At 36.8% G+C, this 17,343-nt stretch overlaps 1 long non-coding RNA gene across 2 annotated transcripts in view; it reads left to right on the top strand.

Moving 5' to 3' along the window:
- LOC110484513 (uncharacterized) overlaps positions 1-17,343 on the top strand; it is a 164,575-nt gene that overhangs the window by 65,206 nt on the left and 82,026 nt on the right. For both annotated transcript variants that reach the window (XR_002467776.3, XR_014952149.1), the window contains exons 2-3: positions 3,456-3,484; positions 15,509-15,606. This is a non-coding gene — a long non-coding RNA (uncharacterized LOC110484513). The remainder of the gene's footprint in view (positions 1-3,455; positions 3,485-15,508; positions 15,607-17,343) is intronic.

The following is a 17,343-nucleotide window of genomic DNA, read 5'->3' as shown; positions in this document are numbered from 1 at the left end:
AGTGTAAGTGTAGCAACAACAAGGGACAAGGAAGAATGGTCTTATCCTTATTTGAAGATCAGAAAATTAATATATTCATTAATAGGCATAAAAACAGTGATTGAAGGAAGACTAAATAACTTGCTTAAGTTCACACAGGAAGTCTGTTGTGGATCTGGGGCTAAACCCAGACCTTTCTCCTCAGACCTGTGTGATGAGTCAATATATTGTCTGAATAAGGAGAAATGGAAGAAAAAAAATTTATTAATGCTGCTTACTATGATAACAACCAGATATTAGAGGTAAGAATATAGACTCATGTTAATTTCTGCATATAAGAAAAATCTTCCTTAGTGTAACAACCTCTTCACACAGATTTGTGGGGGTCATTACACACCACATATCAGCAGAAACATCTGAACAAATGTGATTTAAATTTAGCTGGTTTTGTCTTTCCAAAGTGTGTGGCATTTCCTCTAGACTTAATTTTTAAAACTTGCTATCCCCAAATGTTTTAGATCAAAACTGGAAACTTTTAAGGTAATTACCAGGTCACATTAGAGACATGAAATGGGTGGCTCTGCTGACCAAAGGCAGAAGCATAAAGTGTTTATTTCTTTCATTATGAAACTACTAAATGTTCCCATATTTCTGAGATTAGCACCATTCAAGGCAGGAGGGTGGTGGGTTGGCAATTTCGTTTGTTTGTCACTTTGCTATTGATTTCAAAACCAGCAAACTCAACTCTCACATTTGTATTTTCTGAGAATGTGTTTTGAATATCTGTAGCATATGATTGTACTGCAGGGAGAAATTCCTACAAATGCATTCCACATAGAACTGTATGTATAAAAAAAAGCTGCCAATTCCTTTAAAGATGAGGCCAACCAAGAGATGCAGATGCAGTAATAGGGATCACTATTAAAACTTAGCCTTCACCTTTGATAAAGATTAAAACTGGATTGAAATGAGATGTACCCTTCAACATTTTCTTAACACTCTGCAAAATTGCATTCTTCTTACATTGGTATTGCGTTTAGGAGTCTTCAGATGTCATAAAAATACCTATTAAAATCTGAGTATGAAGCTCAAGGACCATCCGATAAAATTTCTTACCTCGTATATTTATTTTTTAATGAGAGGCTGTAGAACCTTTTGTTTTTTCGTTTACAGAATTCAGAATATACCTTCAAAGTTTGGGCTGACAATGTCTTTGTTTAAACCAGCTTTTTCTAAAGCCAGTAACAAACAATCTGTGGATGCACAGAGAAGGTTGTCATGGGAAACTAGGCCCAAAAGTCAAACCCAAAGTTTCTTGGTCCAAAAGTCAAAACCAATGTTCTTTGCTGATGAACAATCTTCCATTATTGACTTCTTGCCATATTCAATCATGATGTAAAGCTTGTTTTGATAAGCCCAAACAAGTAATGCTTTTGAAAGGCAAATAGCTGTATTTCTATTAAGTGCAACCACTGTGCAGCTTTAACATTAATGAATCAGGCAGTGCCAAAATTATATTTTTATAAACTTGTCTCTTAAATGTCTAGTTCTGGCATTTCTGCACTTCAGTACAAAGTAGAACTTCTCAGGGAGCTACCTAGATTAAATTCAGGTATTCTTATCAAGGTAAACAAGGAGCTCAGTTTGGGTTTTTCAGTATGGCAAAGTGGTCAAGCATTAACCAAACATCCACCTGCAAATCTCGTACCCATGTGAGTTGCAGGTTGCCTGGAGCGTATCTGTGCTTCATATGTATTGTCAGTGTCCATGTGGTTATGGTTTGTTTTCTCCACAAGGTTCCTCTTTCATGACTGTGTACATTTCCTCATGCAGGACAAGGAACATATCCTCTGGAGGAAAGATTATGGTAAGAACTGATAGATTGTGTAGGAGAGAAAGCAGATTATTTTTCTGGCCTTTTCCATGTTCATTTTGCACTCTTTGAAATACTGATTATACTATTTTTTTTTTCTCAAAGAAAGGAATTAAAGCATATGCCTTGATATGATCCAGATGTTTTGCACTAGAAGGCTGATTTCATGCAGGAGCTAAATGGCATTTATCCAGCAACCTGGTAGCCAAGAAAAGTACAGCAACTAGAGGATGCCTGTCTTGCTTTGTTCCAGCTCCAATTCTGATTGTAAAATGCATGTACAGGTCAAAGAATCCATAGTCCTTATAATTAGGCCTTTGCAGACAAAAATTCACCCAAAACTACTTTAGAGTGTAAATTCTGGTTCCATAAAGGTTTATTTTGAACTTTATTTTAATTTCAGTTTATCTCAATATATTAATATAATTTTATAAAAAGAATCTTTATTCTCATCCCTGATATGAAAAACAGGTTTATAATCTTTTTCTGCAATACTGCCTTCAACTTAGTATCTGTAAGCCTCATGCAGGAGCCTTGGCTGCCCTGGGACACAGCTAAACTATAGGTATGTGCTGGCTCTGAGAGGCAAGGTTCTGCTAGCAGGAAAACTATAGGGCTGCCTTCTCTGAGGAGCTGCTGGAAGCTTCCTGCCTGTCCCAGAGCCAATGCCAGCCAGCCAGATGGAGCTGCTGCTGGCCAAGGCTGTGCTAATCAAAGGTGTGCTTCTGTGATAATGTATTTAAGGAGCTAAAATAAATTATTGCGCAGAAGAGATTATGGCCAGAGAAGAGGGAAGAGATAATAGGTAAATGAAACTGCCCTGCAGACGGCAAAGTCAGTGAAGGAAGATGGGGAGGGAGGAGGTGCTCCAGGCACCAGAGCTGGGATTCCCCTTCACCCGTGGTGCAGGCCATGGGAGGCAGCTGTGCCCCTGCAGCCCATGGAGAACCACAGGGGAACAGAGATCCACCTGCAGCCCCTGGAGGACCCAACACCAGAGCAGGTGGATGCCTGAAAGAAGGCTGGTACCTCATGGGAAGTCCACACTGGATGTGTGGAGAGAGGAACCTCTGGACCTGTGGAGAGAGGCAGGACTTCTGGGCCCATGGTGAGAGGAGCCTAGGCTGGAGCAGCTTTGCTGGCAGGACTTGGGACCCTGCAGAGGACTCTCAGTGGAGCAGTCTGCTCCTAAAGGACTGCACTCCATGAATGGGACACACATTGGAGCAGTTCATGACTGTAGCCTGTGGGAAGGACTCATGCTGAAGAAGCTTGTGGAGAACCATCTCCTGTGGCAGGAACTCTTCCTCCTCTCCCTGAGGAGGAGGTAGTGTCAGCAACAAGGGATGAACTGAAAATTGCCTCTGTTCCCAGCTTCCTGTGTTCGGGGGCAGGAGGTAGAGGCCGAGGGAAGAGTGGGGAGAATGTGGTTTTAAGATTTATTTTACTTCTCATTATCCTGCTGTAATTTTGCTTGGAAATAAATTCAATTAGTTCTCCAAGTTGAGTCTATTTTGCAAAGATATGATGGTAATGGGTGAGCGATGTCTCCCAGACTTCATGTCCACTCATGAACCTTTTATATTTTCTCTCCCCTATCCAGCTGATGAAGAGAGTGATAAAACAGCTTTGGTAGGTATCTAGCATCCAGTCAGGGGCAACCCACCACAAGGCAATATCCCATATTTTACTAAACAAATTTCAGGCAGAAAGTGTCGGTATAAACAAAAAATGTTGTAGTTAAACTGAATTAAATCTTGAAATAATTTTGAGAAGCAGGAACTTTGGTATCATGCCACCTCCTTCCCACTTCAGTAATACAATTATTCTGCAAGATTTAAGTAGTGTTTTATGGAAAAAAATTAAATATTAATTAAATCAATGTAGTATGATCATTTCAAATATTCAGTCTGTCCAGAAAATGGATGTAGAAACCATTTAAAGAAGTTGTCTGAGGCTTAAAGGTGAAATTATAGTCTCTCAGTGAAGCTTTTGACAAATATACTTTGGTGATTGACATGCTCAGGGAAATAGAACCTCTTAGACTCTGGTAAGTGTCTCTTTTAACATGCAACATTTTTAAATTCTCTATGGCTTAGCAACCAAGAAACAGAGGCATTCCTTATGTTCCACTCTTATTAATGAAAAAAGCCTATGATATGTTTACATATCTTTAAGTAAACTATAAAAATACTTTTGGAAAACATTGTAATTATAATAGCACTAATCTTAATTATACACAATTTTTCTCAAAGATTCTAGATTCCTCTCTGCATATAAATTAGTGCTCCTGTCTATCCACAGAAATTAAAAACTGACATTTATTATGTATTTTTAAAAAAGTTTAAATAACATTTTTTCAAGATATTTGTGTATTGTTTTGGAAAGGTCTTCACTCAGACAGTGCCTAAGTCAATGCATATTTCATGGCTCTTCACATCATTTGCTTAGTACTACAAGTGTTGTTTTATGTGTGACCAGCTGTCAAAGTGAATTTGTCTTGAATTAGTAAAATGAATGAAGAAACTGAGCACCAAATACAACTAAACCCCTTTTCTCGTTGTTTTAATTTCAAGGCCATAAAGTTCTAATGAAAAAGCTGACCTTTTGAGGAAAAGGAATTATTATAACAATTACTCCAACATACCCTTACTAAATTCTAATTAAATATGCTAATAAAATAGTTTTGTTTCTCTTCAAATTCAATTACAGAATTGTTTTGGATGGAAAACTAATAATTTATTCCTCAATTTAATTATTCATTAAAAATTCACTGACACAGGTAAGCCTGATTGTGGAAACAGAGTCTTTAACATGCAAGTTTAATCCTACAGCTGATGCCTTTTAGCTAGTAAGCCTTCATAGTATGTACTACTCTGATGAAGCAAGAAGTTTTTAAACACCTGAAATCCTGCTGTGGGCTTGTGGGTTGTGGTAACATATTCCATCTTTAATGGATGTCAGTTGAAACACTTTCGCAATCATGTATGATCCTGCTTATATTCCCAACAGCTGCAGACTAAACATCTCAATTGACTTCAGTCAGCTCCAAATCATGAGGGATGCTAAATCTGAAGACATGGACATTTGTTTACAGCACTTTGTTCACAAAATCTTTGTGTCTTCTCTTTAAAAAATTTATTTTCCCCTTCTGTGAGCACAATGCAGGACATGTGAGCATCACCCCGCCTTACAGGAGTAGCCCTGTTCAAAGAAATAAGGGCATTTGTGGCTGCCACTGAGTCCAAGCTTCCTCCTCACTAAAACAGATTCATGTTATTCCTCGATTTTGATCTACCCTGAGGACAAATTTCCCCTCCTTGACAATGACTGACCCTCTTGTGAGTTTTGCAATAGTTATACAATGCTTTATTAAACAGGAAAGGGCAAAATTTATTTCACTGAGAATCAATATTTTTAGAATAAATAGCAAGAATCACTCCTTAATATAGTGTAAGAGATTGGTGTAAACATGTATTTAATTTATCTCCAAAATGAATTGTTCTATTAAAGAGAAAAGATAGACTACATATATTTTCAAATTATTTTTAAAGGTAATTTAGAATAAAGTTTCCTTTCAGTAAAATATGTGTAAAAATTCCTCTTTTGTATTTTAAATGAGAATATTTCAAGAAATACTGAAAAGCAAGAACTACTATAATTTTTTTTTTTTTTTTTTTTTGCTGTGATATGTAATTTAGAGTCTCAACAATGGTTGATCACTCTCTTTCTCCATCAGGTAAAGACAATTTTTAACTACCTTAATGCATTTCTTTCAAAGAAGTGTATGACAGTTTAAAAACTTAGCAGTGTGTTCATTAATACTAATGTTTTCATATAATCAATGTTTTGAACTTGAGTAAGGGTTACAATGTTTGGCTTATAGTTCACTTACCAACTCAGGTAAATATTTACTGGTAATAATCCAACTACAGCATCCCAGGCTGGTACTGCAATAAGACAGTTTGTACCATGTCTGAAGTGGATGTGACATAGGAAAGATTTTCCTATCTGCATTGCTAGAGTTGATTAATAATCCAGATATTTTGGGAATAAGTGTTTGGAGAATGCAGTTCTGTAAGTAGTCTATTAAAGGGAAAAATCCTTCATTTATGATGGGACTCCATCTTTGCTGCAGATAATTGCAGCCTATGATCAGCCCCAAAGATCCAAACAGAACATTATTTACACAGCACTTTACTAAAATGTATATTTATGTAAATATAATAAAATATATATTTGAGACAAAAATTTTATCCTTTCTATCTAAAGACATGGTACACACCAGTTACAATTCTCATTCTAGTCTGCCAAGAACCGAATCAGCTGTCACTTCAAAGTCAGCGAACCACAAGCAATCAAAATGACTCTTGAAGTTTTTAAAGATATTTTGGATTTAATCTTTGAAAAGGAAAATTGCTGTGTATTGATATTTGTCAAACATTTTTTAATGTACTAACACATCAGTTATTCACCAGACTTCTTCAGAAATAAACACTTTCCAGAAGATAAGACATCAGCTACAAAGGTTCATATTTTCAAAGTTGCTTGAAGGAGTCAGGAACAGTGGAATAAGTGGAAAATATGTTTCTTATTTGCTCCAGAGATGTTAAGAGGGTACTAAATGTGATGAAAACAGGGATATACACATTTAAACTTCTTGAGACACACCAGGAATTATATTTGGAAACATCATTGATTGTTGAGAAATACTCTGTGGCTTTAAAATAATAGCACACAACAAAATTCAATAAACTCCAGTGAACATGTTTGTTAAGGAAATTGGTGTAAATGAAAAATAAAATTATGGAGAAAATTTGTTAATTATTATGGTGCTTGATAAAAGGTTGAAAATTTTTGAAAGTTTTCTCCCCTTTTTTAAACTTTTACTTTAATAATGTTTCATTGTCTTTGAAACTATGGATCTACTTGATTTTATTATCTTTTAATATAGTGCTCATAGACTAATGAAAAAACTGATTGTTCAGATAACACAGTTATATTTTTTGTTCTATGTCATCATATAAAAATATAATAAAGAATTACAGGTGCTAATTATGGGCACTGCAAGAATAAGTTTTTCTTGGAAATACTTAAACAATACTCTTGTGCAGTGTTATCAAACCTTTACATTCCTTCTGAAAGAGAAAAACATGCATTTTGACTTAATTTTTAGCCACTCAGTATGTGCTAATTGCAGACATTGATATTCTGAATTACATTATCTCTAGAGTAGTTCAATGGTGTTGTGCAAAACTTTGACAAAATTGTTTAAACCTGCTGTAAGAAGAGAATATCAATAGCTTTGTTAGTGAAACTGGAGGTTTTTCTTTGCTTTCTTGGTGCCTTTTTTGCATGTTTTGGCTTTTATTGCTACATTTTAGTCAAGTAGGCTGAAATTTATATCTGCTTTTCATGTATTTAAAGCCTCTCATCACAAGTATTTACATGTGTTCTAAATGTTTTTACAGTGAATAAAGCCATTATTTCAATGAACCACAATAGCACATATGTAGTTAACTGTAGATAAGTACATATATAAAACTTTTATAGAATCAAAACCCATATGAATCTATGTATTGTAAAATTCATGACCCTCTGTCTAAAGTAATACATTCATTAGCAATGCATGATTTACACCATTTACTTCTTATAAAGCATGACTTTCATGACTCTCATTAAACTTAGAGAGAAATCATGTTATCAACCCATTCACCCGTGTAAAGTATGTTTTTCTTATTATCTTGTAAGGTCAAACTAAATGCTTTCACAGACCATACACTCTTTTTCTCTCTGTCTCTCTGAGAAAGATACTATATATGCATTTTTGCTACTTTTTTTTTCTTCCTTCACTTTCCCCTTCACTGTCTGTTCTATTTCACAAAACCCCTCTTTCCTGTGTAAGGTTATTTGAAACTGAACTTTTCACATCTCTGTGAGAAGTCAAACAAGAGTGAATCAAACACACATTTGAAATATTCCTAAAATTTTTACTACATTGCTTTTGGCTTTGATAAGAAAAAGGTACTCAAAATGTATGTAAGATTTAAGTGAATGGCTAAGGAAATGTATATATATAAAAACAAACAAAGAAACAAACAAACCCCCCCCCCCAAAAAAAAAAAAAAAAAGAAACCACAACCAAAAAGCTTTTGAAAATTTAACCCAACTTGTTGAAGCTACTTATTTAGATGCAATCTCATAAAAAATCACCCACAACTTCAGACAACTCCATGTAGTTTTATCCTCTGCCTTCACAGTTTCTGGGAGAAACAATCTCTGCATGTATTGTATGATCATCTGGGCCACAGTTTTACCTAGAACATGCACCATTGTTCTGTGTGATAAATACAACCATTTTCTGCCTGGGGCTGTTCACAATGGAAATTTTCTACCCACAAACAATCTTAGTTTCATGATTGCTTTCCCCTGCTAATGAATGCAGAACATAATGAATGTCAAGCCAATCTTTTGAGTCCAAATCCAGGCATCTTCATCAAGACAATGAATGTGCATTCATTAAATAGAACCATGTTGAAAGTGCTTTTGCCATAAATACAGTATAATACATTTTCTTTAATGGCAATGTAGTATTTTAGCACATTACTTAATGAGGGATGAACAGAAAAATGGAGTTAATTCCTTCAGCTTCAGTGAGTGCAGCAGAAGTAGTACATTTTCATTCATTGCTTAGGGACCCATTAATTACATTACAAGCTGAATAAAAAAAAGAAAGTATTTAAAATATTACATATGGTAAAGCATAATTTAATAACTTTAATGCTTACTGAAAGGATGAAGCTAGATGGACATGGTGTTATCTTCTTCTTAATTGTCACACTTGTGGAACTGATAAAATTTCAGATTATTTTTATGGTCTTGATTCTCTGTTAGTGCAAAGCACGAAACAGTTACTCATTTTGGGAGAAGAGAAAGAGCCAAAATCATACCATTCAGTATTTAAATCCATTTACAAACCCGTGTGGGAAAGTCTGAGCTGGACAAACCAAGACTTAAGCTATTCTTAATTCCTCCTAGTTAATATGAAGTGTATCGATAGTTTAAAAAGTTAGAAAGCTGTGCTTAAAGTCAACATTTCAACTGAGTGTAAAAGTTCCTGTGACTCTTAAACACTCCAGGGTTAAAGCACTGGTGTTCCTTTATGCAAGAATCTTGGCCACTGAATATGAAAAACTGTAGTTGAAAGGATAGAGTCTCTACTCTGAAAACTGTAGCAATTTTAATAAGTTGAACTTTACATGGAGAGTAACTTAGAAAAGAAAAACTCTACACTCTGCAATCCACAGTACAACAGGATGTCCCACATTATTCTTCCTATAATAGTGTCTTTAGGTGTGATACTATTTGGTCTATAAGAAAAAATATGCTAAAATGATAATTCAGGTAGATTTCACTAAGGATATTGCATTTGATATAACATTTAAAAAATTAAAATATTTAGAGAAACATTGTTTAGTTTGTTCCACACTATGTTTAAATCAACCCTTATTTGCTAAGTGTTTTTATTTTGGAAGAAAGGGACTGCTGTGGTGAAAATGTTCTCATTTTTATAACATGTAAGAGTGCTCCTGTGTGCACTGAGAACTGGCTGGTTCAATTCCTTCTCCAGGGATGTGAAGCCATGGTTTTCCCACCTCTACAAAGCTATCCCATTTTCTCTGGGCTGTAGTGAAGAAGCAATGTATTCTACAATTAATTCTCTGTTGGTATCCTTCTGCTCTGCACAAAGGCCTGAACATTCACTGAGATGCAGCTCATCAGTGGAAGTGACTGAAAGTAGCATCTGTCCCACCACAGTGTAAGCTGGTGTAGCTCCAAAGGACTGGGGCCACAAAACTAGTCAGAGGACTAGAGAACCTTTCCTATGAATATAGGATGACATCTGGGGTAATTCAGCCTCAAGAATAGAAGGCTCTGGGGAGACTTCAGTGTGGCCTTCCACTACTTTAAGGGGCTTTATAAAAAAGAGGAAGAGTGACTTTTTATACGACCAGACAGTGACAGGACAAGGGGAAATTTTTTAAACTGAAAGAGGGCAAGTTTAGATTAGATGTTAGGAAGAAATGCTTTCTCCAGTGTTAAGGAAACTTCCCAGTGTGACCATTCTTGAGCCTCTCTGGCACTCACACTCCCAAGGCCAGAGGCTTTCCCTTCTGGGACTGGAGCCTCTTGGCAGCAGCAGCTCCAGCGCCTGAGAACTCCCTTGACTCCCTGCACAGCCCACTCCCAGCCAGGCAAACCAGGTTTCCAGGTTTCCTCACCCCTTACTCAATATCCTCAATCTGCATCTTGTGCTGCAGCTTGCAAACTGAGATACCTGCACCTGGTGTATTCCTCAACACTCAGAGGGTGGTGAAACTTTGAACAGGTTGCCTACAAAGGTTGTGGAAGTCACATTTCTGGAAGTTTTCAAGACAGGTTGGCTGGAGCCCTATCTAGTGAGTAGCATCCCTGTCCATGGCAGTCATAGTGGAGCTAGATGAACTTAAGGTCTCTTTCCACCCAAACCATTCTGATTCTATGACTAAAGCCACATGAGAACTTCATCCTGTATTCTTCTGCATATCCAAACGTGATCTATCATTGTTTCTGCAAAAAGGTTCTATGTCAGCAAATTATATTTTAAAATAATTCTCAGCCAGTTGGATCAAATCTATCTAGGTAATCACACCAAATAAATTGCTCTTGAGGTATAGGAAAGGGTGGCACCAGTTCATGCCACATTCCACTGGATGCTCAGCTCCAATAATGTTATATCAAATAGAATAGGATATCTCTTCCTAAAATAATAGGACAATGACTGAATTTGTGGTGATATATATGGGCACAATTTTAGCTGCAATGATGATTGGCCAGTATCCTCCTGTGAACATTTATTATTTTTCTATAATTTAAATACTATGTTAATAAGCATAAAAAACTGATAGTAGTGTTGTCATCTGTCTTGTGTGGTGTCCATTCATTAAGAGGTATCAATGACTCCATAACAGATTTAGTATATACATATTCAGTTAATTGTCTTTATGCCTCAATTGGACATGTGATGTTCTTTTGTGAGCATGATAATAAATTACAAGCCTTCACTATTAATAAAATACTCTTAACTGAAATGCCACTCCTTTGTGTTATTTATTTACAGGAGGAGATGATATAAAGTAGGTTGCTAGCTTCTGACAGCAAACAGCTCTAAGAAGGAGTTCTACTAGGTGCTCTAGAAATGTCAGGGCTCTTGCTAGACAAACAACAATGCTGTTTCTCAAAAGTCTGCAATTTGGTTAAGTAAAATTTTATAAGGAAGGTGAGAATTTGCTTCTTTGACATTTAAATAACTTACTTGAATTTCCATTAAAATATGTAGAAGCTCATTGTGGAGGAATTTTCAATAAAAATGCTGATAATGTAAATATTATGTAAGGTAAAATAAATTATAAAACTTGTTTTATAATTTAAAAAACTTGTTTTCCTGCCTTGTGCTATGGTTAATCTTACCCTGGATGCTGCAGAACAGACAATGCCACAGCTATAACTACAGTTTCAATATTAGATTATGAAGATGCCATTTATCAGTAAGAAATGAAATCACATCTGCAAGAAAGTGAAAGTTCCCAGTGATAGATCACATTGGTTTACATTGTCATGTCATTCTTGAATTCCTCAATGTAATATGTATGATAGTTCTGGATGATTAAACATTAAAAATAAGCATAAATTGCATCAGCATCAAGATCTATTTAAATGCATGAAAAGAAGTTCACTCAATTACTGCTCGGCAATGTAGCTAGTTGAGAAAAGAAATAATTGAACACAGGCTCACATGCTACATGTTCATTTGTCAAACAGAAGGTTGGAAACTGAGCTCAAAATGTTTTTTGTTTCTCTTGAGCATCAACAGACTTCAATGTAGGAAATGAAATACAAGATGGAAGTGTTATGAAAACTAATATAAATTTATATTCATTCTACAAGTCAAAAACTTATCATGGCCAGAAAGTTTATAATTAGGGTTTTGAATACATTTCCCAACAATTTAAATGAATATGGCCTCTTACAAAAGAATGCTGAATTAATTAATGGAATAATATACTTACTCCTAAATAATTAATTAACTAATTAATTAATTAGTTAGGAGTATGTACTCTTGACAGTGATATAGGCCAATAGGGAGGTACCATACTTTGGGGGAAAAAAATGCTGCTGAAGCATTTGCAAGGAAAAACATGAAGAGAATCAGATGCAGTTCCAGTAGAGCAATTGAATTCACAACACCACCAAGTATGAGACAGCCTGGACAAACTTGTCCCAGTGCACTTTCAGGTGGAGGGGTGGCAGCATTTTTAGCATACAGGTAGAGGTGATGTTCTTGACAAGTGCAGCTGATGTTGCATGCTGTAAGGAGCATCAGCTGCCTGCTGTTTTTCAAAAGAAATCTCCACCCTCTAGCAGGCACACAGGTACCTTCCTCCTGTATTTCCCACATCCTTACAGCAGCTTCTTTGGTTGTACAAACTCCATCCAATATTTTCTGAACCTTTGCAAAAACATCTCTCTGTGACTTTTGAAATTTTGGGGCTTGCATTCTTCTTTCACTCCTGTTCCAGGTAAACTCTCAGCCCCTCTTAGGCATCTATGAGGATGAGCTTTTGCCATAGGCTCCTTCCTGGCTCTGCCACTGTGCCTCCCTGCCCTCCTGATATTTCTACCAGCCATACATGCTTAATTGTCCTTCAAACAGACACCATTTCCTGCTTTCAAATGAACATAAAGGTAGCCTTTTTGACAGCAGCAGTTTTAACACAAGTTTGGGTAATGTCCAGACAGCACCTGCAATTAAAAAAAAAAATTAATAATACAAAACCATGCACAATATGCTGCTGAAAAACCCTCTATGCTTGGTAGGATCGGTATGTTTCTGACCTATAAAGGACCACAATGCTTTATTTCCCTCATACAATGCTTTTAGTATTGAGCCTGTCTCAAAACCTCATCTTCAAACCTCATCAAAACAATTTATTTAGGATTTTTAGCTCATCATCCCTGGTGGCTAAGCTCTAAGGAACACATATTTCTCTCCTGTTCTAGAGCAGTGACCAGCTGAAAGTGGCAGTGTTCTTTAGACACTTGAAGACCTGGAGAAGATAGAGATATTATTTTTTGTTAATGAGGTTTTAACAATTATAAAGCTTGTAACAGCATATAGAAATCTTGGCTAATTTACAGTATGAATAGTACTAGGGTTCCTGTTTACCCTAAACACCATCAATTCCAATATCAAGATGAAAAGGCTAGTACCTTGGAAAAGGGAAAAAAACAGGAGAGCAAGAGAATTTATGTAAATTAATTCCACGGTGTTAGAGATGCCACAAGATGCTGAAGCATCTCCTGTGAGCTGACTCTTTCCTCTTAGCAAGGTTGCACACATTTTTTTCCAGGAGCTGAAAGAGAAGTGTTAGCAAAGACGTGGGAATCAGATGGAGAGGTAGGGAGTGAGGAGCAGCACCAGGCAGAGGTGGTGGGAGGAGATGCAAGTGAGGCAGAGCCAGGATGGCACAGAAGTATCAGCAGAGGCAACTCACTGCACAGAGAGCCAAGTGAGCTACAGGCAGCAGCTGCAGCAGTGAGACAGCCAGCAGGAACAACATGAACAACAGGTTGGATCAATCTAAATCAAATCTTGATCCCCAGTTAAAAATGTTAATAACTGACTGAAAGCTACTTCAGGGGAGGAAAATTATGTCTCACAGTAGTACAAGGGAAAACTCTCAAATTTTATATTTCACAAACTATTCATATTGAACTTTTTTGAGTTTTCCTTTGGAGTTTCATTTCTTTAATAAAGTTATTGTTTGAAAACAATTTCATTATGTTTATAAGTGGAACATATTAATCATCTGAGCATTGGAACGCTCACTGTATTTTTCTCAGGTTGGAAAAGTACCAACTTGGTGTTTTTCTAATAACCCTTTAAAAATATTTTTTAGCTATTTCATATATTTTTTCTTGGCTTCACAGCCTTTTTGTTATCCACAATTTAAATTTAAAAGGATAGTCTTTTCCCTCTATGTGACAAGATCTTCTGTATGATGATCTCCTTCAAAATAAGATCAGCAACTCAGTCCTAGTCCTGTTTTACTCTTCATTCTTTCTCACTTCTGGAATGACTTTGAACTCATTTGAAATCTGTCAGTAAAATTATTTAAGGTACATTTGGTTCCATTTCATATGACTGAGTTTTAACCGAGGTAATTTAAAATTCATTATTTAGCAGCCCTCTGAAGTTGTGTAAATAGTCCATTGTAATGTATGACTGATTGATTTATTGATTATATGCCTCCTTCAAGGAGGAATTTGGGTCAGTATACATCATGCAAAAGCTATTAGGTTGAACCTAATTGCTTTCTTAGGGTGTAGTTTGACAAAATAAGTTCCATTGAGTTGATAGGTTGAGTAGTATATCTGTTTCAAGAGGTAGGGAACATTAGCATCAGTGGAGTCTTTGAAAGTAACATTGGAATGAGTGTAATAAAACCAGAAAATAACAGTCAGCCATGCAGTGCTGGCAGATTACAAAATCTCCTGCCATTTTAAATGTCTGTGTTGCAGTCCTCAAGAAAAAGAGTGCACCAAGAACCGTGACTGGAATTTACTCTTTTATAGCCTTGACAGTGACCTGCATGCTAATCCAGGAAGGCAAGTGTTAAACACTTACTGTGTGTATAGCAGTGCTTAGCAGTGAACCTTTACATCCAGTACAATTAATATCCCCGTGTGTGTTTCTTTGATCCTAGCCCTTTTGATTTTAACTCCTCTGATACAGATGTCTAGACAAACCCAAATACATTTACAAAAAATGTAATCTGCCTTGAAGGACATATGGTTCTGCTCTAAGAAGTACTGACAAGAACTGGTTTTTGTAATGTAGTCTATCCATCACTTCCAGGTAGGAAAATGCAGAAAATAGCCAATTCCCTGAAAATGAAAGTCTATGGATATTTTTGATCTGTATCTGTAAGTATGTAAGGCACGTAGATACAAAGCTGCTGAAGGCTGATTTATATTTTTAATCTAGAGTTCATAGTGACATATGGTCACAGACTTAAAACTACATAAGCTTACAACAGTGACAGCTCTCAGGGCCTTTAAAAACTTCGAAAAACCTTACTTGATCCTCAGAAGCTCCTGGAAGCCTAGAGATCACCTTGTTTGCACAAACAGTAATCCCATTTAAAAGCAAACAAACTGCCTGACACATGGTATAATCTTTGAAACAGACAAAACCAATGTGGGAAAATTTTAAGGAATGAAAAGGAATGTCAGAGATATTCTATTTTAATGGAAAGTTTGAGATTACACTGAAAGTCTAATTTGTTTTGAGATACTGTGAATCAAGCTAGGATAAACATCTCTCTCCCCAAAAAAGGTGTGAAGAGATGCTGTTAGCAAGTTGGAGTTGTTAATCTGCTGAGTTCTGAGTTCGCTTCATAGCAAGAAATCACCAAGTACGTGTTTGGTCATCATTATTTTTATGGTCAAATTTCTTTTTATGGGCAAAAAGTAAATGCACATCTATGCAACGAGATCATTCTTACTGTGAATGAATTTAAGTAGCAAAAACATGTTCCGATCTATTTGTTGTAGAAAAAGAAAGAAGGAAGGAAAAAGAAAGAAAAAGGAAAGAAGAGTAAAGGAAGAAGAAACGAAGAAGGAAGGAGGAAGAAGGAAGAGGAAAGTGGAAGGTGAAAAATCTGACCAGTTAAATTTATTGCGTATGATCTCACCAGCACATATTCCTTTCTATCTGGTGTTCACAGGATCAAAATACCATTAGCATAAGAAAAGATGGTTGACCCAGTGCTGCCATACTCACCAGTAAACCACATCCCCAAGTGCCATGTCTACACATTTTTGAACACTTCAAAGGATGGTGATTCCACCACTTCTCTGAGCAGCTTGTGAGGAGAAATGAGTAGCAGAAACAATATGTCATGTGATGTAGTAAACTGGCTGCAACACCTATTCTCCATCCCCCTGTTCTGGGGGGAGGAGGTAAACTGGCAGTAAAACTGAGGCAAGGAAGAAGGGAGAGGTAGGGGTAAGGAGTTTTAAGATTTGGTTCTGTTTCTCATTACCCTCCTCTGATTTTGATTGGTAATAAATTAAATTAGTTTCCTCAAGCTGAGTCTGTTTTGCCTGTGATGGTAATGGATGAAAGATCTCTCACTATCCTGATCTTATCCCATGAGCATTTTTTTCTGTTTTCTCACTCCTCCCCAGGCAAGGAGGGGAGCAATAGGGTGGTTTTGGTGGGCACCTGGCATCTAGACGGGGGCAGCCCAATGAAACCTAAAACTGGTTTGGCCAGATTTGCTAGTCTCTATTTCCTTACCTAAAAACTGCTGAGTAGTTTATAGCCTGGAGTCTCCAGCACCATCCTGTGCTTCCTGTCTGGCCATGCCATGGTTTGTTCTTTTGTTCTCCTATACAGTGTGTCCTATAGGCCTGCTCGCAGGCCAAATTGATGTTCCTCCACAGTGTATCCATCATACTTAAATATGCACATGTTGGAGACATGCACAAAATAACTACTTACTACTGCTCTCATAAAAGGTATGTTGAAACATGGAGAGAACAGTGCACATGAAATTCAGTAGGTAGAGGTAACCCCCTGAGTTTGCAAAAATTACTGTTACAGCTAAAGAAAGTAAAACAGAGTGGCCAAAACAGGTTCAAACAGAACAAGCTGAATAGTTTTCAGTGCTTGGTCCTTGGCTTCTGGACACTGACCAGCAAGGGGAATAGGGTAGACACTGAACTGGAGTGCTCCAGTATCTTCTTTCTACCTTGAAAACTCTTTATTAAATCACTAAAAGGATGTTGAACCTAAAGGGATTAGAACCCTAATTCTTCTCATTTTCTTCACTAATAATTCATATCTTTGTTCTATCTCCACATTTGCCTGGTCTGTCAGAAAAACAATAACTCGCTTATTTTCCTGTTGTCAGATATAGCAGGAACAGTACCTGGTAATATTAATCTTATCTTGGAGAATTTTCTTTCAAACCTATTGAGATTTAGAACTTGTGGTGAACCCCTTATTGAGGTCTGCCAGTGACTAGTCTCAGCAGTAGAAATCAAGGACTATTTTGAGTGGGGATGAACTTTATTCTGTGGAAAAGATTAAGCTGGAAATTACAGAAAGACCATTTAAAAAGCCACTGTCTTCAGCTGGTGGGAGAAGCTGGATTAGAGTTATCTTTGCAACATTTGGTACATTGCCCACAGTTTACTGCTTGTGTTTTAGAGGTGCTATCCCCAAAGTCTCATCTTGCCTTTACTATCATGGCATTCCAGCACTGATGCTTACATTATGACTTAGAGGAACTTCAAGTACAAGCGCACTGCCTGTGATGCTGCAGGGCCATCCTGGGCTGCCATGCTTTTCTCAGCACCACTGCCAAGAATAGCATTTGAAC

Source organism: Lonchura striata, chromosome 1A, assembly GCF_050655825.1.
Source record: "Lonchura striata isolate lonStrDom1 chromosome 1A, ASM5065582v1, whole genome shotgun sequence".
NCBI lineage: Eukaryota > Metazoa > Chordata > Aves > Passeriformes > Estrildidae > Lonchura > Lonchura striata.
Note: the sequence above shows the minus strand (reverse complement) of the source record. Positions and strands in the feature narration are given on the sequence as shown.